The sequence below is a fragment of the Choloepus didactylus genome (assembly GCF_015220235.1).
Source record: "Choloepus didactylus isolate mChoDid1 chromosome 11 unlocalized genomic scaffold, mChoDid1.pri SUPER_11_unloc1, whole genome shotgun sequence".
NCBI lineage: Eukaryota > Metazoa > Chordata > Mammalia > Pilosa > Megalonychidae > Choloepus > Choloepus didactylus.
Genome location: NW_023637577.1, coordinates 141,923 through 167,383, shown reverse-complemented (window position 1 = coordinate 167,383; position 25,461 = coordinate 141,923). Strand labels below are relative to the sequence as shown.

The window sequence follows — 25,461 nt, the reverse complement described above, 5'->3', positions numbered from 1 at the left end:
AGCCTGGCTTCCCTTGAGGGACGGTGCACAGTTGTGATGTAGCACAGCCCTCCCTCAGCAGAGTTCCTGCAAGATCACAGCTGAGAAAGAGGGCCCACTCGGAAAACCCAGGGACGCTGCGCCAAGTCCAGTGGTTTGTGGGTCAGTGAGAGAGAGTTCTGGGCGGATCCGAAATGAAGGCTTAGACTCTTGTGATGGCCTTGAATCTCCAGGAACACCTGGGGGGATTGAATATTTAAACTGCCCTGCCTCCCTGGCCACCCGTACACAAGCCCCACATTCAGGGCAGACGGCTGTAGCAACACACCCAAACTGAGTTCACCAGCTGAACCCTCACAAGAATCATTTCCCCACACACCGCGGGGACAAGGTTGGGGAGAGCTGACTTGAGGGGTATAGGTGACTCACAGACGCCACCTGCTGGTTAGCTAGAGAAAGTGTACGCCACCAACCTGTGTTTCTGAAAAATTAGATTGGCATTTTTTTTTAACAACTCGAAAGAACCCTATCAAGCAAAGCAAATGCCAAGAAGCCAAAAAAGAGCAGAAAATATCAATGCATATGATAAAACCAGATGATATGGAGAATCCAAGTCCAAACACCCATATCAAAATATCAGAAGACACCCAATTCTTAGCTCAAGTAATCAAAGAACTTCAATCGAGGAATGAAAATGTGGCAAATGATTTAAAGGACATCAAGAAGACAGTGGCCCAGGATATAAGCAACATAAAGAAGACCCTAGAAGAGCATAAAGAAGACATTACAAGAGTAAATAAAAAAATAGAAGATCTTATGGAAATAAAAGAAACTGTTGGCCAAATTAAAAAGATTCTGGATATTCACAATACAAGATTAGAGGAAGTTGAACAAAGACTCAAAGTCCTAGAAGTCCACAGAACAGAAAATGAAAAAATGAAAGAATGGAGAAAAAAATTGAAAAAATTGAAATGGATCTCAGGGATACAATAGATAAAATAAAACGTCCAAACTTAAGACTCATTGGTGTCCCAGAAGGGGAACAGAAGGGTAAAGGTCTAGAAAGAGTATTCAAAGAAATTGTTGGGGAAAACTTCCCCAACGTTCTACACAATATAAATACACAAAGCATAAATGCCCAGCGAACTCCAAATAGAATAAATCCAAATAAACCCACTCTGAGACATATTCTGATCAGACTGTCAAATACTGAAGAGAAGGAGCAAGTTCTGAAAGCAGCAAGAGAAAAGCAATTCACCACATACAAAGAAAACAACATAAGACTAAGTTGTGACTACTCAGTGGCCACCATGGAGGCGAGAAGGCAGTGGCATGACATGTTTAAAATGCTGAGAGAGAAAAATTTCCAACCAAGAATACTTGATCCAGCAAAACTCTCCTTCAAATTCGAGGGAGAGTTTAAATTTTTCACAAACAAATGCTGAGAGACTTTGCCAATAAAAGACCTGCCCTACTTCAGATTCTAAAGGGAGCCCTACCAACAGAGAAACAACAGAAAGGAGAAAGAGATATAGAGAATATTAACAGACATATATAGTACCTTACATCCCAAAGCACCAGAATGTGCTTTTTTTTTTTTTTCTCTAGTGGTCACGGATCTTTCTCCAGAAGTAACCATAAGCTGGGACATAAAACAATCCTCAAGAAATTAAAATAAATAAATAAATAAAAAATTGAATATACTCAAAGCACATTCTCCAGCCACAATGGAATACAAATAGAAGTCAATAATTTTTGAACTGTAACTCCACTATTTACTTCCTACATCATATAAATTACACAAACTCTGATGACAAATCAGTGATTTTGAACTCAATGTAAAATATGTCATTTTAGACAACTATATAAAGGTGGGAGAATGGAGGAGTATAGGAACATAGTTTATGTGTCCTATTGAAGTGAAGGTGGTATCAAAGAAAAATAAGATTGATATGGATTTAAGAGGTTAATTTTAATCCCCACGGTAAACACAAAGAAATTATCAGAGAATATAACCATAGAGATGAAATGTAGAGTTTGGGTTAAGAGAAATGGGGGAAGGGGCAATGGGGAGTTAAGAAATGAGGGTGGGGTTGCCGTTTGAGGTGAAGGGAAATTTCTAGTAATGGATGGTGGGAAAGAGAATTACAACATTCTAAAGGTGATTCATCCCACTAATGGAAGGCTAGGAAGGGGGTGGAATGGGAAGAGTTAGGCTGTATATATGTTTCCACAACTGAAAAAAATAAAAATAAAAATAAAAAAAACTCTAAATAGATGATGATTGAATGCCAAGGATGAACTTGGATGGGATTGGAGGATAGAGGACAGGTGGCTCAAAGGGACACAATTGAGACATAAGGTAAAGGAAATATAGAATGTAAGCTTTGTATCATTGTTGAATCTCTTGTACTTCGTAGCTGCACTTAATGGGATTGCATAAAAGAATGTTCTTGTTCATGGGAAGTGTATACGTGAATTATAGTGTATGTTCAAGGATGTGTGCAGCTAGCTCTCATATGTTCAGAAGACAGAGCAATAGATGATGGATGATAGATAAGGAGGGAGGGAGGGAGGGAAAGAAATAGCAATGTGACAGCATGTTAAGGTTGGTGGATTGAGCTATCGGGGGAGGGGCATCAGGGTATGATGGAATTCTTTGTATGGGGTTAGTATTGTTTTTGCAACTGTTCGTATAACTTTGAATTTATTTCAAAAAAAAAAAAGTTAAAAATAAAAAAGAAAAAAAAGAAAAAAAAGGAAAATGAAGGAAATGAAACTCTGCCAGGGAAAAACCCTACTATCCCCAAGGTGCATCACTGGTGCCACAGAACTTGGCCTTGATTCTAGGTCTGTCTGTTTGTCTGCAAAACCCATGGTACTTTCCCTATTCTACACCATTTCACAGAAGCTCCATCTTGCATCTGCTGGGAGTTGGATTTCAGCCCTGGGAAGGACACTGGTCTCTAACTCTGGTGACTGCACCCATCAAAGAGAAAAGCTACAGCTTGACTGGACTCAGTATGTTAAGACTGTCGCTTGGGAAACATCCCACGGACTCCTGCTCACTCCTATCTAGTGTTCTCCTGGGTTAGTGGTGCATTCAAGTATGGCCAGTAGGCATATACAGTCTCCTACAAGCTGGCCCCTCTTTTCAGCCACGCCACTTCATGCACTCAGTGTGCATTTATTAAGTTCCTACTGTGTGCAGCCATGTGCAGGGTAGACAGTGGTAAAGAGTCCAGCTCCTGTCCACATGACCCTTACAGGCCATGGTTAGGGACACCCATGGAAGATTCTGGTGCTCTCATTGCTCTCATACCGGCTGTGCCACTGTATCACACACACACATGCACACACACACCATGTACACATAAACACAAACCATGCGTATACACCTCACACACACACATCAAAGAATTCTTCTTTCATTCCTAAAGCATGAACTGAACCTTCCTTTCTCTTTCATACCATACTGTCTCATTGGGCCACTAGTGTATTCTTCTGTCTGTATTCTTAGTTTTCCTGTCATATGCATACCTCTAACTCCCCTTGATAGATTACTCCTTGAAACTAGAAACCACTGCATACCCATCTTTCATTAAACTGGCCACATGGTATAGCAAGGGCATGCTTTGAAACTCAAACAAAGCTAGACTTAAATACTAGCTCTGTCATAGGATTATAACCTTAGGAAATCTCTTAACTGCCCCCCATCCTGTCAGTAAATAAGTAGTCTTCTTTTCTTAATATTTATTGTGCATATTACTACCAGGCACAATACTCATATTTCTTTAATTGGTTGCTCTTTCCTTTCTTTCTGCAGTTAGTAAGTGCTGATTCTTTCCAAGGTATTAACTGAGAGCTAAAGTCTTAATACTCTATATGCCTCTAATGATTCTTTAGGGGTTTGTTAGCTGGGGATGGAGTGCCAATGGACACCTATTGGATGTCCATAAATTTCCTTAAATTATTTGCAAAATAGTTTGCATGTCCTGTTTCAGTCATCATACTTTCAAAGTGTTACAGGTCCAAAAACGAGATGGTTAATAGGCCCCTATCATTTATGTTTTTACATTTATTTTCCATTTTAACCTGCCTTTTATTTCTCCTTTCACTTGGTTCACCTGGATAGAAATGATGTTAGTGTACATATCCAGAGAAGGAGATGGCGATCAATGGCAAAACCCATGTTCCTTTGGGTACCCCAAGAACCTACAGCTTTTTGAGTGGTCTAATAAGCCTATAGGAGAAAGTGAAGCTGTTGTTCCTTACAACATATCATTAAAGCAAATATATTTATTTATGGGCATTATGCAAGGTGTTGGGCTACATCAAATAAAAGCTTGTTTTTTCTTCAATGGTAGAGTCTCCCAGAGCTTTTGGTATATTAATTTGCAAAAGTGAATCTCTAAAATATGGGTAGAGCAGTGCTTCCCCCATTGGCTTAGCCTAATATCTCATTTGCCAGGATGGCTGCACTGCAGAGGACACTTGGAGAAATAGCGACTTGCGAGCTTTTTGATGTAGCTGTTCCTGTCCCTGTACTTGCCTTTGTCTGGTGTGACCATGAACCTCTGGGTTATTGTCTTTTATTGCCTTTGAATGTTCTGCAGTGGTTTGGAAGAGGATGGAGTAGGACATTTATTACCATCTATGAACCCTTACCTTGCCCTTTGGACTTTGAAGGGAAGCAATGCCACATGTTCAAGGAGCGGGTGCTGTGTGCTTTATTTGCATCCCCTTGCAACAAACAGAGGTGTGGGAGTGCCTGTGCAAATCTTAAAGCTAATGTTCTTGCAAAGAATACTCCAACGCCCATTCTCAAACTGAGAAGCCAAAAGTTTGACATACGATTTTGACTTTCCAGTGTAAAGCTCTGCATTTTTCCAGCCAGAATATTGTTATCAGGTCCACTAGACTTCCTGTTAGAGGAAAATGTAATGGCAAAAAGACAGCAGTTTAGACATTCATTGAGTCTGACTCTAAATACAGGCTCTGTAACTCACTGGTTCTGTGACCAGGGTTTGTTACTTACCCACCCTGAGCTTCCGTTTTCTCATCTAAAAGATGATGGTAAAAGTACCTACCTTCTGAGATGAAGGGGAGAGTAAAAAGAGCTAACCTTTATATTACACCTAAAGCATATTACTTAATATCCATTGGGCATCCACTCAATGGTGGATATTCTTAGTGAGATTATGATTCTTAAGAACATTGCAGTAACTAGGCTAAGATGGCAGCATTTGGGAAAGGTAAATTGGGGAGAAGGGCATGTCACAATGATAAGTAACTAGACATCTGGATTTTCTAGGGCTGCCCTGATTTCAAATCCCCCAGGGTATGGGGTCTCACTCCATTCTCTTCATTCTTACCTTTGCACTGCTCTTTCATCTGTAGTGGTGCCTTTGACATGCTGTCAAAAAAGTTGCACAGTTTCAGGTTCCTGATTCCTCTGGGATCCCAGGGTATAGCTTTGCACTTTGATGAAAAATACATTCTACTGAATTTCAATTTCTCTGAAATATCAATCTCACCAACTGTCTACGGCTTTGGTTACACTTAGCATACTCTGCTTGGGGTGCTGGTAAGTGCTGAAATATAGTTTATAGTAGGGGCCAGAGCAGAGAGATAAACTCTCTTCAAAGTGCGTTCATTCTGAATGAAATAGACACAGGGAGAAAATCTACAGCGATTAATCTTAGCGGTCTGGAGAATTCTCCTGCACTGTGGTGTGTTAAATGTTCACGTTTAAAATCTAAAATAAAATGGCACTCAATCATTTGGTTCATCTAGCATTACAGATATCAGAGGTGGACTGGGATCAGAGATAATGACATATGACAAAATGTTTCCTGGTGATATTGCAGTACTGTTATTCCTTTGAGTTCATCTGTAGTAATCTGAGGCCTTAAAAATTACAAGTCCTGGCTAGTTTATTTCCCTTTCTTCCCTCTTTTCCTGAAACTACACAAGCATGTACAAACACAGAGCTCATAGATACAAACAAAACATCCTGTTGGATGCAAAGAGATGGTCTAAGGCTTAATTGCTTCTAGATAAAGATATTATGCAAAGACTCCTCCCTGATAGAAGCTGTGAGCAACTGGAAAGTGGATCTTGCTTGGTTCATCCCAGAATACTTGGTTCCTTTTACCTGAAATGAAGCATTTTAACAGCAAGGGTAACTCTCGTGTAGCACCAATTACCCAGAATATATTGAAAATTGGAAATTGCCTCTAGTGCTAAGCTAGGGATTACAGACATTAAAATTGGCATATGATCTGGATGCTGATCTTACTGAAATTATCATCACTTAGAGAAGGTAAGCCTCATCCCAAATTATATGTTTTGTAGCAGGAGTATGCAGGAGGATTAATAAGAGTACTGCTTTTGAGATTACTTAGATTTTCTTGAAGTATGGGCTTAGATTTGAGGTTAAATTCCAACCTGAATAATCAAATGACTCTCCTGACCCCAGTTTCCTCATTTTCTAATTGACTTTATGAAAGTCCGTATCGTAGAGTTTTGGTAAAGATCAACTAAGGCATCATGTTTACCTGCCTGTCACATAGAAGGCACTCAAAGAATGCTAGAGTTGCTTGTTTTGTTTTCTGTTCTCATTACAGTCATTATGCAACATAAGCTAGAGCCGTGCTTCTCAAGTTATCTTTGGGGATGGACCACCCCTTCCTGACCCTCTCTCTCTGGCCCCATGTATCACAGACTAATACTTTTGTAAAGTAAAATTAAATGAACTACTAGAAAAATAGAATGAAGAAAATACCAAAGACATGAACCATACAAGCCAGATTGTCATTATTAGAGTCAACACAGATAAAATTATACTGTCAAGTTGTTCCAGAAACCTTGATGCTTACTATCTCATTTTGCACTTATCATGGACAGCTGACTAAGGGTGGCTGGACCTGCTCTGGTCTGCAGATCATACTTAGAGTAGCACTCCCCAGAAGTCAGTCACATCATTTTTTCTTTAATTCAATCTGATTAAGAATAGAGTTCTTTGAGTTACCCTATTCAAAGCCCATACTTCAAGCAAATCAATAGAAAGACGAATCATTATTTGAAAATGAGAATTATAAAAAAATCTGATCCAAGGAAATAATCATGCACACAGGGACATGGAGGCCACAGGCTGAGAAATTTCCAGACAAGAGTTAACAAAAGAACCAGAGATGAAGGAGTCAGAGGGAGCCTGTTTATTTCCCTTAGTTCCTCTCAACCAAGGGTCCCAGTATTCACTGCAGAGAGGAAGTGGAAATTAATGCAAGAATTCTGTGGTACAGAACTTTTAGTGTTTTATAGATTTCCATTCCAAAGTTTCCATTCAGTAAATATTAATAATCCCTCTGCTGTCTTGAATGGGTGGAGTTTCTTATCCCTGGGCTCTGAGCTCCTACCTCCTGTGTCTCTCTATGCATCTTCCACCTCGGTACAGAATGATCTATATAAAATGGACAGCTCCCTTTGGGCAGCATAGAACATCCTTTTTGGCCTGGTGCTGACTTACCTCTGAACTCAGCTCAGAATTTGAACCAGTATCATGACTACTAATACATAAAGGAAGAGACCAATATGCAATCATATTATGGAATCATATAAAAGCCTAATCTCATCAATGAAGTATCTGACATATATGGTGTCTCCATGAAGCATTACTATTTTTTGTTTTGGCATACAGTGAAACTTGTTAAAAAACATACATCTTGTAGCCAAAAACACTGGCCGCAAGCTCCAACTCTGGCACTCATTAGCATAATTCAGGATTGTGCTCAAATCACTTCTAATGCCTGGGACTCCATTTCCCATCTCCAAAATGGGAGAGTGACTTGCGGTCATGTCTAAGATCCCTTCCCAACTGAATATTTTACATTCTAACTATTTCATATTGCAAATAAGGATGAGAGTTTCTAACTAGGAGACTGACTGCCTCAAATCTAATATGTCTAGAGACATTGAGACTGTAAACCTATACCAGAGGGGGAGGTGAGTTGGCTTACATCCCTGTAAAGTGGAAGGAATGTTCCAGGGCTTTGTACTGGGAGCCTGATCTAGGAACCATACCACCCAGAAGCTTAAGATTCAAGTGTAGCCACTCTGGCTCCAACAAAGTAAAACTTAAATGAGTCTAAAGAGGATAAATGCAGATAACAGATAAGTAATAAATAGGAGCAAATATTTGCAGGATGTACCAGGGTGAGTGCAGTCATGAGAGGGAGCCAGGAGAACATTAAGTTTAGAGACAGGAGGGTTTGTGAGAATGATGTTTCTTTGCTCATGATGAAGAATTCGCCCCCAAGGAATCTTTCGTGGGGCTTAAAACTCTTGATAAACTATGTGTATGGCTTGTGCAAGATGTGCTTTCTCCTTAAAATAATGCTATCATTCTGAAGTTTCAAGAATGATTTTTAAAGCACCATGGTTGCTTTTCAGCCAGGAGCTAGTGGTGTGTGTGTGTGTGTGCACGTGTGTGTGTGTGTGTGTGCACACATATGTGCTGGCAAAGAGCAAAAATCCAAAGTAAAGCATTACATTTTTTTCTTAACTTTATATGGCCCTAATCAATGAGGATAAGTTCTATACTTGAGAGAGAAGGAGAGAATGTGAGTCAATTTACATAATATTATATTTGAAATAAAACTTATTAAAGTGGTTAAAATCAGGCAGTTTTTTTTGGGGGGGTTAATTTCTGTTCTGACAAACATTAATTGTGTGACAATGGACATGTTACTTAAATTTTTTGTGCCTCAATTTCTTCATCTGTAAAATGAGCATTATAGAAATGCCTATCTCATAAGATTGTTGCAAGAATTTAGTTATTGCAGATAAAAAAACAAAAAAACAAAAAAACTTGGAATAAGGTCTGCCATATATTAAGCACTCAAAACTGAAAAGTTTTATGGAAAGGAAGTTTTAAAGAAAACTAAAAAGCAGAAATTTAGCAGAAACAAAGAAGCCCTTTTTTCACTTATGCTTAATTTTAAGTCCAAAAATATATCTATTTTGAGGGATGAAACTTTGCTTTCATTTTTTCTTATATCATATGCAAAGTGAATGAGCTAGAAGGTCATGGTGGGGGATGATTTCTAAATATCAGATTTTATGGTGTTCTCCATTTTTCAAATCAGTAGTTTTGTTTTCTTTCCCATACTCCATTTGGTTCTGAGCTCACAGCTGATTCTGTCCTTATCATGGGTACTACTTATAACATCTGGCTGGGCTAATTATTTTCTTCCTCATAGTTGTATGAGCTTACTCATTTCTTGTTCTTATCCCAAAGCTCCATCCCAACCCTCTCCTGTTGTTCCATAAATTAGTTTCGCCCCCCTCCTCCCATCCCAGGAGGGTGATTAGAGGTCCCTTCTCTTTTACTTCCTTTAATACTTATGAGTATTGTTCCCTTGCAAAACCTCTCCTCGATGAAATGCTGGTCACCGCAGAGGATAAAGAGAAGAATGAAGTGTGCAATCTCACTGGGAGAATAAAACTTTGGCTGAACAACTTGCTTAGGCAAGTGTTTCTATAAGAGAGGTACAAGAGAAATGCTAGAGAGCTTCAAGGAAGAAAGACTTACCCTGGATCAGGTGAGAAAGAAAAACTGGATGGAAAAGAGTGTGCTGAAACCATGTCCTGGAGATGGACATGATTTGGTCAGGTGATGTTTTCTCTGAGGAGGGTCTGCCAGGCAGGCAAAACATCATGAACAAGGCAAGAGGAGGTGTGGAGCATAATAGGTATCATGTGTACTGAAGAATCAATAATTCTTTTGGTCCGGGGCTTGGGATACATGGAGATGGATGGAATTAGGTGGGTTGGCAAGAAAGAGAGGAGAACTGTCAGCTGAGATGAGTGCTTTATAATTACTTTTATCCAATCACACCATAAATTTGAGAGATAAGATTTATACTTATTTTACATGAAGGAAATCCTCAGAGTATTAAAAATCTTGCCAAAGATCACTCAGCTAGAAATTGGTAGATCTCTTTGGCCTCCATCCACCATAAAAGGTCAGGAAGGGGTTTGGACTTTGTTCAATAGTAAGTCATGGTTAGTATTTGACAATTTTTAAACAGGAGTATAATAAGATTAAAGTTATGAATGGAGAAGATTGAGCTGGTAGAAATTAGTAGACTGAGTTGGAGAAGAGAAAGAGAAGTAATGGGGAGACCAGAGTAAAGAATAATACTGTAAGACAAGCATATGGCACCTTGGGCCTGAACTACTTTTGCAGATGTCAAAGATTATTGTGAGAAGCATCAACAAGTTACAAAGGCTTGGGGTGGAAGGCATTAAAGTCCTTTGACTTCAAGCCACAGAACATTTTGTTATAACTAATAGGGTTTAAATTTCTTCCTTCTAAAATATTTAACCATGTCAGAACATGAATTTTCACCACCTCCATGATAGGATCGTCAGGCAGGCTTCTGAGAAACAGTTTTCCTCTCACTCATAATTTCCTCTATCACTGGGACCCAAATAAAAACTTAGTGGAAACCAGGACAACATCATGGCAAGCTCATTATCTGTTGTGTGGAGGTGGAGACTGCTGTCATTAGCATGGGGGAAGACAGATGCTGAAATTCTGACTTTCCCAAAGAGGAATTATGTGGCAAAATTGAGCAAGAGTTGAGAACTGAAGAGAAATGGAAAGACGTACTTATGAAAATGTGAACATAGACAAAGAAATTTAACATTTTTATTGTCAGCATTCATAAATAAAATAATAAAGTGGATGCAATGATAATATGTCCTTACATTTTAACTTTCTTCATATATGCTGACATTTGCATTGTAGAAATTAGTTTTCAAAGTGTTTTCATACCTCAATTTGTTCAGCAGAACTTATTGAACTAGACCCAGCAGAGGAGGAAACAAGGACCAGTGTTAAGGTGACTTCACCCTTGTGCAGCCAAACCTCTTCATGCTTCAGCATGGCCTTGTTTTCTTACTATATTCATCCAAATTATCATTGCCCCTCCTGTTTCCAGCCATTTTCCTCCCACTCCCTTACATTTATCCAAAGCTCCAATTGGTTTGAACCACTTGCTAAAATTCAGTAGTAACAATAAGAAAAATTTGCTTGACCTTGCTGTTCTTTTCTGAGAATGGTGAAACAAGAGGCAAGGCCTAACTGTGTGAATCTCAGTGTGGGTTTTAAATCAATTTGCAATACCAGTGAGTTGAAACTATTTCTGAAGTGTCCCGCACATACTTTGTTATCATAATAGAGCACTAAAGTTTGGGAATAATTTACATTTAAAACTAAGATAGATTCAAGTTTATCTCAATAATATATCAAGAATATTATTCTGAATCACTTTCAAGTGAATTCCATGTGATGTCTTGGGTGGGAAGAACAAAAGCTTTGCAGGAAAAGTAGAAAATGGGGAACTGCTTAAAGCTCCAGCAGTGTATAAGTAATGTTACTCATACATATTATTAGTTGCAAAGTTCAAAACCATTAGCATGGATTGTGACTCATGACTGTTTTGGTTTACTTAGGTTTCTTTGCTCTTTTCAATTTAACCATAGATAGATTTTGTTGTTGTTGTTAGCTACCACCCTCCCTAAGCAGAGTTCTCCGGAGCTTGGAATGGTGAATGAACTTGTGTAAATTGCTCAACTAGTAGTGGGTGGGATTAGCCTCACCCTGGAGTCTGTCCTAGGCTGCAGCTTTCACTGTACCACTCTATGCCTTTGGTCTGCCACATTTATTCTCTGAGCCTCAGATTCCCCTCCTCTCTAACAAGACATATTGCAAAACAGCTCTGTGGGGGATTTACAAATGCAGGGGATTATGATTATAACTTTCATTTCTCCTACGGAGAATTAAGTGATAGCCTAGCCTTATCTTCTTCTTTTTTTTTTTTTTTTGGGAAGTTGTAGGTTTACAGAACAATCATGCATAAAATGCAGGTTTCCCATACCACCATACTATTATTAACACCTTGCTTCCATGTGAAACATTTGTTACAATGGATGAAAGCTTCTTTTTTATAATTCTGCTATTAACCATACTCCATGGCTTAATTTAGGGTTCGCTCTTTGTGGAGTGCAGTACCATGGAATTTTTTAAAACACTTTTATTCTAGTACTATATATACAAACTAACATTTTTCCTTTAACCACACTCAGATATATATTTCAATGCTGTTAATCACGTTCACAGCATTGTGCTTCCATCCATTACCAAAACATTTTCATCATCCCAGATAGAAACTGTACATTTTAAGTCTTAAATCCCTATTCCATATACCCACCTCATCTGTATTCCAGATTCTTTCATTTTAAACATAAGGGTGAATGAGGCTTAGAATGCTGAAGCATCCTTCCTAAGAGCATGGTCAGGAGCTGGGATTTGATCTCAGGTCTGCCTGACCTTCATGCTCATATTGGCAGCAAATAAATAGCAGCCTGTGTGGCTTCTTTTGGATTGAATGTGCAGGAAGAACATGCATCCAAGGAAAATGTTGGTGAAGGTCAGCAGGGAGGTTCAGGAGGACATGATAAGTAGAGAAGCATGGCCAGATCCTGATGCAGAGGTGAGTGGGTGGTTAATCATATGACCAGACACTCAGAAACTGACTGGGGCATAGGCCAGGCTGGAGAGGACCAAGGAACCTAAGAGGCTGGCATGGATCAAAGCCTACTTCTGCTGTTGATATGTTGGCTTGTCACTTAAGTGCTCTGTGCATCAGTTTGATCACTTATAAAATGTTAGTAAAAATAAGAATACCTACTGGAGTTTCTTTTATTATCATCATTTAACTCCTGAATGACACAGTTACTGATCTCTTCCAGTCCTCCCTCTGAACTACCATTAACACCCACTGTAAATAAATAACATGGTTGATCAAGCACTAATTAATGTTCAGGGACTCTTTGAGGGCACGGGTATTTTTGGATGACTGAATTTTTAAACACCAAACTCCAAACCAACCGGAAAACACCTATACTTTCCACCCTGTCAGTTGTTTGCTTTGGTTTCCTTCTATTTTCCTAATATAGGTCAGTGGCCATTCTATGCTTCCTAAAAAAAGAAAAATCATTGTCTAGTGCTGGACGTCATCAGTCTGAACTCAATATAGTGTGAAGAAATGTATCCTCAGTCATCGCCACATATCATAGTAGAGGAGTGAAAAATATAAAGTAGGTTGAAAGTATTCTTTCAGGAAACACTGAAGTTACTGCTGGCAGCATTGCCCCATCTCAATTGAATACTGTGGTTGACTGAATAATAGCCCCTCTAATGTCTATGTCCCAGTCCCCAAAACCTGTGTACATGTTACTTTATGTGTGATTGAGTTAAAGTTTTTGAGATTGGAAGGTTATCCTGGATGACCCAGGTTAGTCAATATAGTCCCAAAGGTCCTTATAAGAGGGAGGCATGGGGAGCAGTCAGCAAAAGGAGACTTGGTGATATATGCAGAGGTTGGAGTGACATATTTTGAATATGGATGAAGCAACCACCAGGCGGCCTCTCAAACTGGAAAAGCAAGCAAGTAGATTTTTCCTAGCTGGCTCCAGAAGGAACCAGCTCTACTGACACCTAATTCTAGCCTGGTAAGACTCACTTCAGACTTCTGACCTCCAGAACTGTAAGATAATGAATTTGTGTTTTTTTAAGCCACTAAGTTTGTGGTAATTTATTACAGCAGTGGTAGGAAACTAATGCAGTCAGCAAGTCTGAATGGTTTCCTGGCTTTCTTCCAAGGCAGGCTTTTGGGGTCGTCTGATAGAGACAGGCTGGGTCTTATCTGACTGAAGTTTATAGTTTCCATACCTTCCTACCTCTTTATAACTGGAGGACACAAAGGATTCTGGAAGAGTAGAGGGTGAGAGCATCTGACCTTTTTGATGACTCAGGGTTAAGGGCTGATTGCTGGGTGTTGGGGAAGCTTTTCCCAGGCAGAAGCACAGTTCCAAGAGGAGTCCTGGCCTCAGAGGCAGAAGACAAGGGGGAGGACTAGGCTTGCAGAATTGAGCAGAAGAAAACTATGCAGCTCCCCTGTGTGGGGTCATTCCCTCAAGGTGCTTTTCCATGACTTAAATATAAGTATAGCTATGAGTTGGGTTGCAGCGGCTGGAGACTGAATTGCAGTGCTCCAAGGATAGGGGACATGTGGTTCCCTCTACTTACACAACTTCTTTGTACTCAGAGCTCCCCACCTTGATTGAAATATCTATTTAATGTTACATGTTATTTAATCCAGATGCTTTATGAGCTGATAACTTATAGCTAACATTATAGATAATGTCCTTCACCACCAACACCTTATGTGGTTAAAAAGGTGAATATATAAGTGTGTGTGCGCGTGTGTGCTTGTGTATCTGTGTCTGTGTGTGAATATATAAGAACTAGTTTTATTTTTTGAAATGGTACATATGATTTGTATTAAGATGTAATTCTCATATCATAAAATTAACCATTTTAAAGTAAATGATTCAGTGTGTGTGTTTTTGTAGATTCACAAGGTTGTGAACCATCAACACCTGCTAAATGAAGAATGTTTCCCTTACTCCAGAACAAAGACCCACATCTCTTAGCAGCACTCTCCAGATTCCTCTAGCCCCATAACCTGGAACCACTAAAGTTCTTTCTTTCTCTATGGGCTTCCCTACTCTGGATATTTCATATAAATAGAATCATACAATATGTGGCGCTTTATGTCTGGCTCATTTTACTCAGCATAATGTTTTCAAGGTTCATCCATGGTGTGGCATTTATCAGTATTTCATTGCTTTATGTGACCAAATAGAATTCCAGGGCATGGCACACCGTGTTTATTTATCCATTCATCAGTTAATGGAAACTTGGATTTTTTTCTACTTTTTGGCTATTATGTATGATGTTATGAACATTCAACTGCAAGATTTTGCATGAATTTATGTTGTCAAGTCTCTTGGGCATACACCTAAGAGTGGAGTTGCCAGGCCACATGGTAACCCCATGTTTAATTTTTGAGGAACTGCAAAACTGTTTTCCACAGTGGCTGCATTGTTTTACATTCCTCCAGCAATGTAATCTAATCTTTGTCAAACACATGTAAATATCTGTTGTTGTTTAACCATTAGGCAGCAACTTGGTGTGGTTTCTTTTTGCATTTCTATTTGCATTTCCCTAATGATGAATGATGTTGAACAACTCCTCATGTGCTTATTGGCTATTCATTTATCTTCTTTGCTTAAGTGGTTATTCAAATCCTTTGTCCATTTTAAATTGGGTTGTTTGTCTTTTTATTTTGGGGTTGTAAGTGTTCTTTATATACAATTGATACTAGTCCCATTTAAGATAGATGATTTGCAAATATTTTCTCCCATTCCATGGATTGTCTTTTCACCTTCATTAGTGCCCTTTAAATACATGAGTGTTTAATATTGATGAGGTCTTGTTTATCTTTTTTGGTCACTTGTGCTTTTGGTGTTATAGGTAAGAAACTATTAACTAATCCAAACCTATAAAGATATGCATACATGTTTTCTTCAGAAAGTTTTATAGTGTTGCTATTTGGGTTAGGTCTTTGATCCATTTTGAGTAAATTTGTGTACAGGGTATGAGGTTGGGATCCAACTTCATTCTTTTGCATGTTGCTGTCTGGTTGTCCCAGCACAATTTGTTTTGAAACAAGATTGAACAAGATTGTTGTTTCCCCATTGAATTGTCTTATGACTGCTTTGAAAATCAATTGATGTAAATGTAAGTGTTTATTACTGAATTCTCAGTTTTATTCCATTTATCTCTATTTATATTTTTATTGTCTGGCCATATTGTTTCAATTACTGTAACTCTGTAGTAGGTTTTAAAGAATGAGAGTCCTCCAACTTTGTTTTTCTTTTTTCAAGATTATTTTGGCTACTCTGGATACCTTACATTTCCATGTGAATATTAGGATCAGTATGTCAATTTTTGGAAAAAAAGATAGAATTATAATAGGAATTTCATTGAATTTGCTTATCAATTTGGGGAGTATTGCCAGCTTTACAATATTCTCCTCCAGTCTATGAATACCAGATGTCTTTCCATTGTTTAGATCTTCTTTAATTTCTCCTGATAATACTTTATACTTTTCAGTCAACACTTCTTGTCTTTCCTCAGTTATATTTTTACTAATTGTTTTATTCTTTTTGATGATACTTTAAATGAAAAAATGACTTTCTTTTTTTCATTTTTGGATTATTTACTGTGCTAATGTGTAGAAATATATTATTTTTTTGTACATTGTATCTTATAACCTTGCTGAATGCATTTATTAGCTGTGTGTGTGTGTATGTATGTGTGTGTGTGTGTGTATTTGTATTCCTGTGGGGTTTTCCATATATGAGATACGTTATCTGCAATTAGAAGTAGTTTTCCTATTCAATCTGGATGCATTTAATTTGAATCTCTTGCTTAATTCCTCTGGTTAGAGCCTCCATTATATGTTGAATAGAGGTGGTAAGAGTGGATATCCTTGTCTTGTTCATGCTCAGGAAAAACTTTTAGTCTTTCACCATTAAATATGATTTTAGCTATGGGTTTTTCATAGATGCCCTTTATCAAATTGAGGAAGTTTAAGAAGTGTGTTTTTTAAGGGGCATTCTAATAATAAAGCTTAGTTGTGCTGATTGTATTAAGAACATATGATCACTATATTAAATTTGGAAAAGACAGTTGGGTAGAAAGAAGATTTTAAAGAAGCCATAAACACATCATCTAAACAAAACCATTGCAAGTATTTAGTATGGGAGATATCCAGAGTAAGATATTAGATTTTAAAATTGGTTCCCTAGTTTTCACTTTGTAGGTATTGTGATTACTGTATTTGAGTAACCATTTTTTTCCATTATTAAAGATTATTTTCTGAAAGAAAATTCTTAGAAATCGTGTTATGGAGTTAAAGGAAATAAATATAGCACATATGTATACGTGTATGTGTAGGTGTGTGTCAATCTTGCTCATTCTCTGTGTCCATCAGTGTATAAAATTCTCTTTCTTTTGCTTGCTTTCTTTTTCTATGTGTGTGTGTGCAAATATGCATACAAGATTAAAATTGATTTCCCAGAATTCTTGTTTCAATGTCTACTCTCCCAAAGTGTGTGTTTTCCTTTTAATATTTTGCCAAATTTTGAAATTTTGTATTTACTATTTGTTAATTTAAATAGTAGATATTATAAGCAATCATTGGTTTGGTTTGACAACTCCAGATTAAAAAATTATTTTGAGCCAAATATTTTCCCATTTGTGTGAGACATCTGTTTTTCTTCCTTTGTGAATTGCTGTGCATGGGTTTTACATATCTATCTGTTAGGTTATTAGTCCTGTACCTTTATTTTTTTGGGCTCTTTATGTAATAAAAACAATCCTTTGTCTCCCACACCTATAAGAAAATGGATTCTTTTTTAAATAAATATGACATGCAATAAGTAGTATTTCTTTACAAAGGGTCACAATAGGAAATTGCAATTATTTTAATGATGTTAAATGTATTAAAATACTGTGAGATATTTTTATTCTGGATGGTTCTTAAGAGCTTAATGCAAGCCATAAAATTAAACCAGTGTGTTTTGACATCATAAACCCAGTTCTGCTTTTTCACTAGCCTATTCCCCAGACTTTTGAAATGACTCTGGTTGTTTCTATACTTAAATCCACCTTCAAGGGGTAAACATTTGCTGACATTGATAGTATTCGAAAGAATGAGATCTTAGTTGTAAAATTAACTTTTTAGAAAGAAAAAGAGTCACAAACTCTTCTAAGCAAGGTTAGCATTACTGGGAAAATTGAATTCCTCCCCAATATGGCTACTAGAATGCTAAAATAAACACTGTATTTTCTGATACATTTACATACATATGTATAAATATAGAGTTATTTATGTCAATATTATAAATGTTTGCTGCTTATTTGTTAACAATCCATCATTTCTTTATCATCAGTTCATAAACCTCCACACTTATAAAATGCTATTATTTCTTTATGCTTCTTAAACAAATTTACCCAAAGCCATTGACCCTTAAAAAACAAAATTCAATATCTAGAGCTTATGAAGACACATGCCCTTAATAACTTTTTGTTGTTGTTTTTATACACCTTTATCTCCCCACCTACTCTTTTTTTTTTCTTCATCTTATTGAGATATATTCACATACCACGCAGTCATACAAAACAAATCGTACATTTGATTGTTCACAGTACCATTACATAGTTGTACATTCATCACCTAAATCAATCCCTGACAACTTCATTAGCACACACACAAAAATAACAAGAATAATAATTAAAGTGAAAAAGAGCAATGGAAGTAAAAAAGAACACTGGGTACCTTTGTCTGTTTCCTTCCCCTATTTTTCTACTCATCCATGCATAAACTAGACAAAGTGGAGTGTGGTCCTTATGGCTTTCCCAATCCCATTGTCACCCCTCATAAGCTACATTTTTATACAACTGTCTTCAAGATTCATGGGTTCTGGGTTGTAGTTTGATAGTTTCAGGTATCCACCACCAGCTACCCCAATTCTTTAGAACCTAAAAAGGGTTGTCTAAAGTGTGTGTAAGAGTGCCCACCAGAGTGACCTCTCGGCTCCTTTTGGAATCTCTCTGCCACTGAAGCTTATTTCATTTCCTCTCACATCCCCCTTTTGGTCAAGAAGATGTTCTCCGTCCCACGATGCCGGGTCTACATTCCTCCCCGGGAGTCATATTCCATGTTGCCAGGGAGATTCACTCCCCTGGGTGTCTGATCCCACGTAGTGGGGAGGGCAGTGATTTCACCTTTCAAGTTGGCTTAGCCAGAGAGAGAGGGCCACATCTGAGCAACAAAGAGGCATTCGGGAGGAGGCTCTTAGGCACAACCATAGGGAGGCCTAGCCTCTCCTTTGCAGCAACCGTCTTCCCAAGGGTAAAACTTATGGTAAAGGGCTCAACCCATCCAACCACCAGTCCCCTATGTCTGTGGTCATGTTAGCAACCATGGAGGTGGGGTAGGCGAATACCCCTGCATTCTCCACAGGCTCCTCAAGGGGGCACTACATCTTTTTTTTCCTTGTTTTTCTTTTTCTTTTTTTTTTAAATTTCCCTTCTTTTTTAAATCAACTGTATGAAAAAAAAGTTAAAAAGAAAACAAACATACAATAAAAGAACATTTCAAAGAGACCATAACAAGGGAGTAAGAAAAAGACAACTAACCTAAGATAACTGCTTAAATTCCAACATGTTCCTACTTTACCCCAAGAAAGTTACATAATATAGCAACATTTCTGTGAACTTGTTCCTACTATATCCATCAGAAATTAACAGACCATAGTCATTCCTGGGCATCCCCAGAACGTTAAATAGCTTATCTGTTCTTCTTGGATTATTGTTCCCCCTTCCTTAATTGCTCTCTACTGCTAGTTCCCCTACATTCTACATTATGAACTATTTGTTTTAAATTTTTCAAAGTTCACATTAGTGGTAGCATATAATATTTCTCTTTTTGTGCCTGGCTTATTTCACTCAGCATTATGTCTTCAAGGTTCATCCATGTTGTCATATGTTTCACGAGATCGTCCTTCTTACTGCCACGTAGTATTCCATCGTGTGTATATACCACATTTTATTTATCCACTCATCTGTTGAAGGACATTTGGGTTGTTTCCATCTCTTGGCAATTGTGAATAATGCTGCTATGAACATTGGCGTGCAGATATCTGTTCGTGTCACTGCTTTCCAATCTTCCGGGTATATACCGAGAAGTGCAATCGCTGGATCGAATGGTAACTCTGTATCTAGTTTTCTAAGGAACAGCCAGACTGACTTCCAGAGTGGCTGAACCATTATACAGTCCCACCAACAATGAATAAGACTTCCAATTTCTCCACATCCCCTCCAGCATTTGTAGTTTCCTGTTTGTTTAATGGCAGCCATTCTAACCGGTGTTAGATGGTATCTCATTGTGGTCTTAATTTGCATCTCTCTGATAGCTAGTGAAGCTGAACATTTTTTCATGTGTTTCTTGGCCATTTGTATTTCCTCTTCAGAGAACTGTCCCTTCGTATCTTTTGCCCATTCTACAATTGGGCTGTCCGCACCATTGTCATTGAGCTGCAGGATTTCTCTATATATGCAAGATATCAGTCTTTTGTCAGATACATGGTTTCCAAAAATTTTTTCCCATTGAGTTGGCTGCCTCTTTACCTTTTTGAGAAATTCCTTTGAGGTGCAGAAACTTCTAAGCTTGAGGAGTTCCCATTTATCTATTTTCTCTTTTGTTGCTTGTGCTTTGGGTGTGAAGTCTAGGAAGTGGCCGCCTAATACAAGGTCTTGAAGATGTTTTCCTACATTATCTTCTAGGAGTTTTATGGTACTTTCTTTTATATTGAGATCTTTGGTCCATTTTGAGTTAATTTTTGTGTAGGGGGTGAGGTAGGGGTCCTCTTTCATTCTTTTGGATATGGATATCCAACTCTCCCAGCACCATTTGTTGAAAAGACCATTATGACTCAGTTCAGTGACTTTGGGGGCCTTATCAAAGATCAGTCGGCCATAGATCTGAGGGTCTATCTCTGAATTCTCAATTCAATTCCATTGATCTATATGTCTATCTTTGTGCCAGTACCATGCTGTTTTGGCAACTGTGGCTTTATAATAAGCTTCAAATTCAGGGAGTGTAAGTCCTCCCACTTCGTTTTTCTTTTTTAGAGTGTCTTTAGCAATTCGAGGCATCTTCCCTTTCCAAATGAATTTGATAACTAGCTTTTCCAAGTCTGCAAAGTAGGTTGTTGGAATTTTGATTGGGATTGCATTGAATCTGTAGATGAGTTTGGGTAGAATTGACATCATAATGACATTTAGCCTTGCTATCCATGAACATGGAATATTTTTCCATCTTTTAAGGTCCCCTTCTATTTCTTTTAGTAGAGTTATGTAGTTTTCTTTGTATAGGTCTTTTACATCTTTGGTTAAGTTTATTCCTAGGTACTTGATTTTTTTAGTTGCTATTGAAAACGGTATCTTTTTCTTGAGTGTCTCTTCAGTTTGTTCATTTCTAGCATATAGAAACATTACTGACTTACGTGCATTAATCTTGTATCCCGCTACTTTGCTAAATTTGTTTATTAGCTCTAGTAGGTGTATCGTCGATTTCTCAGGGTTTTCTAGATATAAGATCATATCATCTGCAAAGAATGACAGTTTTACTTCTTCTTTTCCAATCTGGATGCCTTTTATTTCTTTGTCTTGCCGGATTCCCCTGGCTAGCACTTCCAGCACAATGTTGAATAACAGTGGTGACAGCGGGCATCCTTGTCTTGTTTCTGATCTTAGAGGGAAGGCTTTCAGTCTCTCACCATTGAGTACTATGCTGGCTGTGGGGTTTACATATATGCTCTTTATCATGTTGAGGAAGTTTCCTTCAATTCCTACCTTTTGAAGTGTTTTTATCAAAAACGGATGTTGGATTTTGTCAAATCCTTTTTCAGCATCTATTGAGATGATCAATTGATTTTTCCCTTTTGACTTGTTAATGTGTTGTAATACATTGATTGATTTTCTTATGTTGAACCATCCTTGCATGCCTGGAATGAACCCCACTTGGTCATGGTGTATGATTTTTTTAATGTGTCTTTGGATTCAATTTGCAAGTATTTTGTTGAGGATTTTTGCATCTATATTCATTAGGGAGATTGGCCGGTAGTTTTCCTTTTTTGTAGCATCTTTGCCTGGTTTGGGTATTAGATTGATGTTAGCTTCATAAAATGAGTTAGGTAGTGTTCCATTTTCTTCAATGTTTTGAAAGAGTTTGAGTAAGATTGGTGTCAGTTCTTTCTGGAAAGTTTGGTAGAATTCCCCTGTGAAGCCATCTGGCCTTGGGCATTTATTTGTGGGAAGATTTTTGATGACTGATTGGATCTCTTTGCTTGTGATGGGTTGGTTGAGGTCTTCTATTTCTTCTCTGGTCGGTCTAGGTTGTTCAGATGTTTCCAGGAAATTGTCCATTTCCTCTACATTATCCAGTTTGTTGCCATACAGTTGTTCATAATATCCTCTTATAATTTTTTTAATTTCTTCAGGATCTGCAGTTATGTCACCTTTTTCATTCATTATTTTGTTTATATGTTTCTTCTCTCTTTTTGATTTTGTCAGTCTAGCTAGGGGCTTGTAAATCTTGTTGATCGTCTCAAAGAACCAACTTTTGGTGATATTTATCCTCTCTATTGTTTTTTTGTTCTCTATGTCATTTATTTCTGCTTTAATCCTTGTTATTTCTTTTCTTCTACTTGGTTTAGGATTGGTTTGCTGTTCATTTTCTAGCTTCTTCAGTTGATCCATTAGTTCTTTGATTTTGGCTCTTTCTTCCTTTTTAATATATGCATTTAGTGCTATAAATTTCCCCCTTAGCACTGCTTTTGCTGCATCCCATAGGTTTTGGTACGTTGTGTTCTCATTTTCATTCGTCTCTATATATTTAGCAATTTCTCTTGCTATTTCTTCTTTAACCCACTGATTGTTTAGGAGTGTGTTGTTTAACCTCCAGGTATTTGTGAATTTTCTAAGTCTCTGATGGTTATTGACTTCTAATTGTATTCCATTGTGGTCAGAGAATGTGCTTTGAATAATTTCAATCTTTTTAAATTTATTCAGGCTTGTTTTATGTCCCAGCATATGATCTATTCTGGAGAAAGTTCCGTGAGCACTAGAAAAGTATGTGTATCCTGGTGATTTGGGATGTAATGTCCTGTAGATGTCTGTTAAATCTAATTCATTTATCAGATTGTTTAGGTTTTCAATTTCCTTATTGGTCTTCTGTCTGGTTGATCTATCTATAGGAGAGAGTGATGTGTTGAAGTCTCCCACAATTATTGTGGAAACATCAGTTGCTTCCTTTAGTTTTGCCAGTGTTTCTCTCACGTATTTTGTGGCACCTTGATTGGGTGCATAGAGATTTACGATTGTTATTTCTTCTTGCTGAATTGCCCCTTTTATTAGTATGTAGTGGCCTTCTTTGTCTCTCAAAACATCCCTGCATTTGAAGTCTATTTTATCTGATATTAATATTGCTACACCTGTTTTCTTTTGGCTGTAGCTTGCATGAAATATTTTTTTCCATCCTTTCACTTTCAGTTTCTTTGTGTCCTTGTGTCTAAGATGAGTCTCTTGTATGCAACATATTGATGGTTCATTTTTTTTGATCCATTCTGCGTATCTGTATCTTTTAATTGGGGAGTTTAATCCATTTACATTCAACGTCATAACCGTGAAGGTATTTCTTGAATCAGCCATCTTATCCTTTGGTTTATGTTTGTCATATTTTTCCCCTCTCTCTATTAATATCCTTTATTGTACCCATACCAAATCTCTTTAGTACTGAACCTTTCTCCAAGTCTCTCTGTCCTTTCTTTGTTTCTCTGTCTGTAGGGCTCCCTTTAGTATCTCCAGTAGGGAAGGTCTCTTGTTAGCAAATTCTCTGAGCATTTGTTTTTCTGTGAAAAATTTAAGCTCTCCCTCAAATTTGAAGGAGAGCTTTGCTGGATAAAGTATTCTTGGCTGGAAATTTTTCTCACTCAGAATTTTAAATATATCGTGCCACTGCCTTTTCGCCTCCATGGTGGCTGCTGATTAGTCACTACTTAGTCTTATGCTGTTTCCTTTGTATGTGATGAATTGCTTTTCTCTTGCTGCTTTCAGAGCTTGCTCCTTCTCTTCTGTGTTTGACAGTGTGATCAGTATATGTCTCGGAGTGGGTTTATTTGGATTTATTCTATTTGGAGTTCGCTGAGCGTTTATGGTTTGTGTATTTATGTTGTTTAGAAGATTGGGGAAGTTTTCCGCAACAATTTCTTTGAATACTCTTCCTAGACCTTTACCCTTTTCTTCCCCTTCTGGGACACCAATGAGTCTTATATTTGGATGTTTCAGATTATCTATCATATCGCTGAGGTCCATTTCGATTTTTTCAATTTTTTTTCCCCATTCTTTCTTTTATGCTTTCATTTTCCATTCTGTCGTCTTCCAGGTCACTGATTTATTGTTCAGCTTCCTCTAGTCTTGTACTATGAGTGTCCAGGATCTTTTTAATTTGGTCAACAGTTTTTTTAATTTCCATAAGATCATCCATTTTTTTATTTAGTCTTGCAATGTTTTCTTTATGCTCTTCTAGGGTCTTCTTGATTTCCTTTGTATCCCGTACTATGGTCTCATTGTTCATCTTTAGTTCTTTGAGTAGCTGCTCTAGGTGCTGTGTCTCTTCTGATATTTTGATTTGGGTGCTTGGGCTTGGGTTATCCATATCATCTGGTTTTTTCATATGCTTTATAATTTTCTGTTGTTTTTGGCCTCGTGGCATTTGCTGAACTTGATAGAGTTCTTTTAGGATTTGTAGACCAATTGAAGTCCTTATCTCTAATTTCTCAGATCTACAGCTTCATGGGGTACACTTTCTCTAACTAACCAGCAGGTGGCATCCACGAGCCACCTGTTCTCCACAAGCCAGTTCTCCCCTGCTTAGCCTTTTTGGTGAGTGGGGGAGTGAGTCTTGTGGGGTCCAATTGGCGTACCAAGCTTGCGTGTGTAGTTGGTGTTGCCTGCCCTGTATATGGGGCGTGTTTCTGGGCAGTCAGGGAGGGGGGTGGCCCTAACAATCAGATCTCCCTGGTTATCCTAGAGTTTTAAAGCTGCTGCAATAGTCTAATCCTTCAGTTCAGTCCTGCCACAGTTTATCTCTGCCACTGACCCACAAGTCCTTGGTATTGGCATATGGCTCCTGAGACTTGCAAGTGGGCCCCTCTTCCAGGGTGTGCACCCCAGATCCTCTGTTGAGGGATGAATGTGCTATGTCACAGGTGAGTGCTGTCCCCCCAGGACAGTTCTGGGCTGCTGGGCTGTGTAGGGAGGCTCCCAGTCTGCTGAAATGATGGCTGAATGGGGCTTTGTTAATTCACACTGCTCCACCTTACCAACTCTGGGACAATCAGCTGAGGTTGCAGGGAAGGCTAATGTCCACGCCCAGTTTTGTGGTGTGTGCCTGTTATTTGAGGCGCTTCCGTCACACTGGGTTGTCTGGGGCAGCTCTGGGCTATGGGGCTGGTGATGGGCAGGAGTGTTTCCTGTCCACGAGGATGATGGCTGTGAGCGGAAAGCCCCCTTTTCTTGGGAAGTTGTGGTGTTTAGTGAATTTTCTCAGCACTGGATTATTGCCTTTTGTCTCAGAGCTCTCTTAGTTCTGCTCTTGACTTGACCTGCCCAAATTGCAAGTCTTTGAAGCTTTCTGTATTGGGCTTCTTAGAGTAATTGTTTTAGAAAAATAAAAAAGGATTAAAAAAAAAAAAAAAGGGCCCTCCTCAGAGATCTAATGGGTTATTGAAATGCTAAGAGACAAAGCAACCAGGGCCATTAAGGAAAGGTCCACAGGGCAGAGAGATCAGCTTTTCTTCGGGGTTTGCATATGTGCCTCAGGGCCTGAGCTCTGCCCTTCCCCTTTCTATGTTCACCAGAACTCCAAAAAT

General features: G+C 38.2%; 1 pseudogene; it reads left to right on the top strand.

The window, feature by feature from the left end:
• The first annotated feature begins 12,452 nt into the window (after window positions 1–12,452).
• LOC119524383 overlaps window positions 12,453–25,461 on the top strand; it is a 76,985-nt pseudogene continuing 63,976 nt past the window's right edge.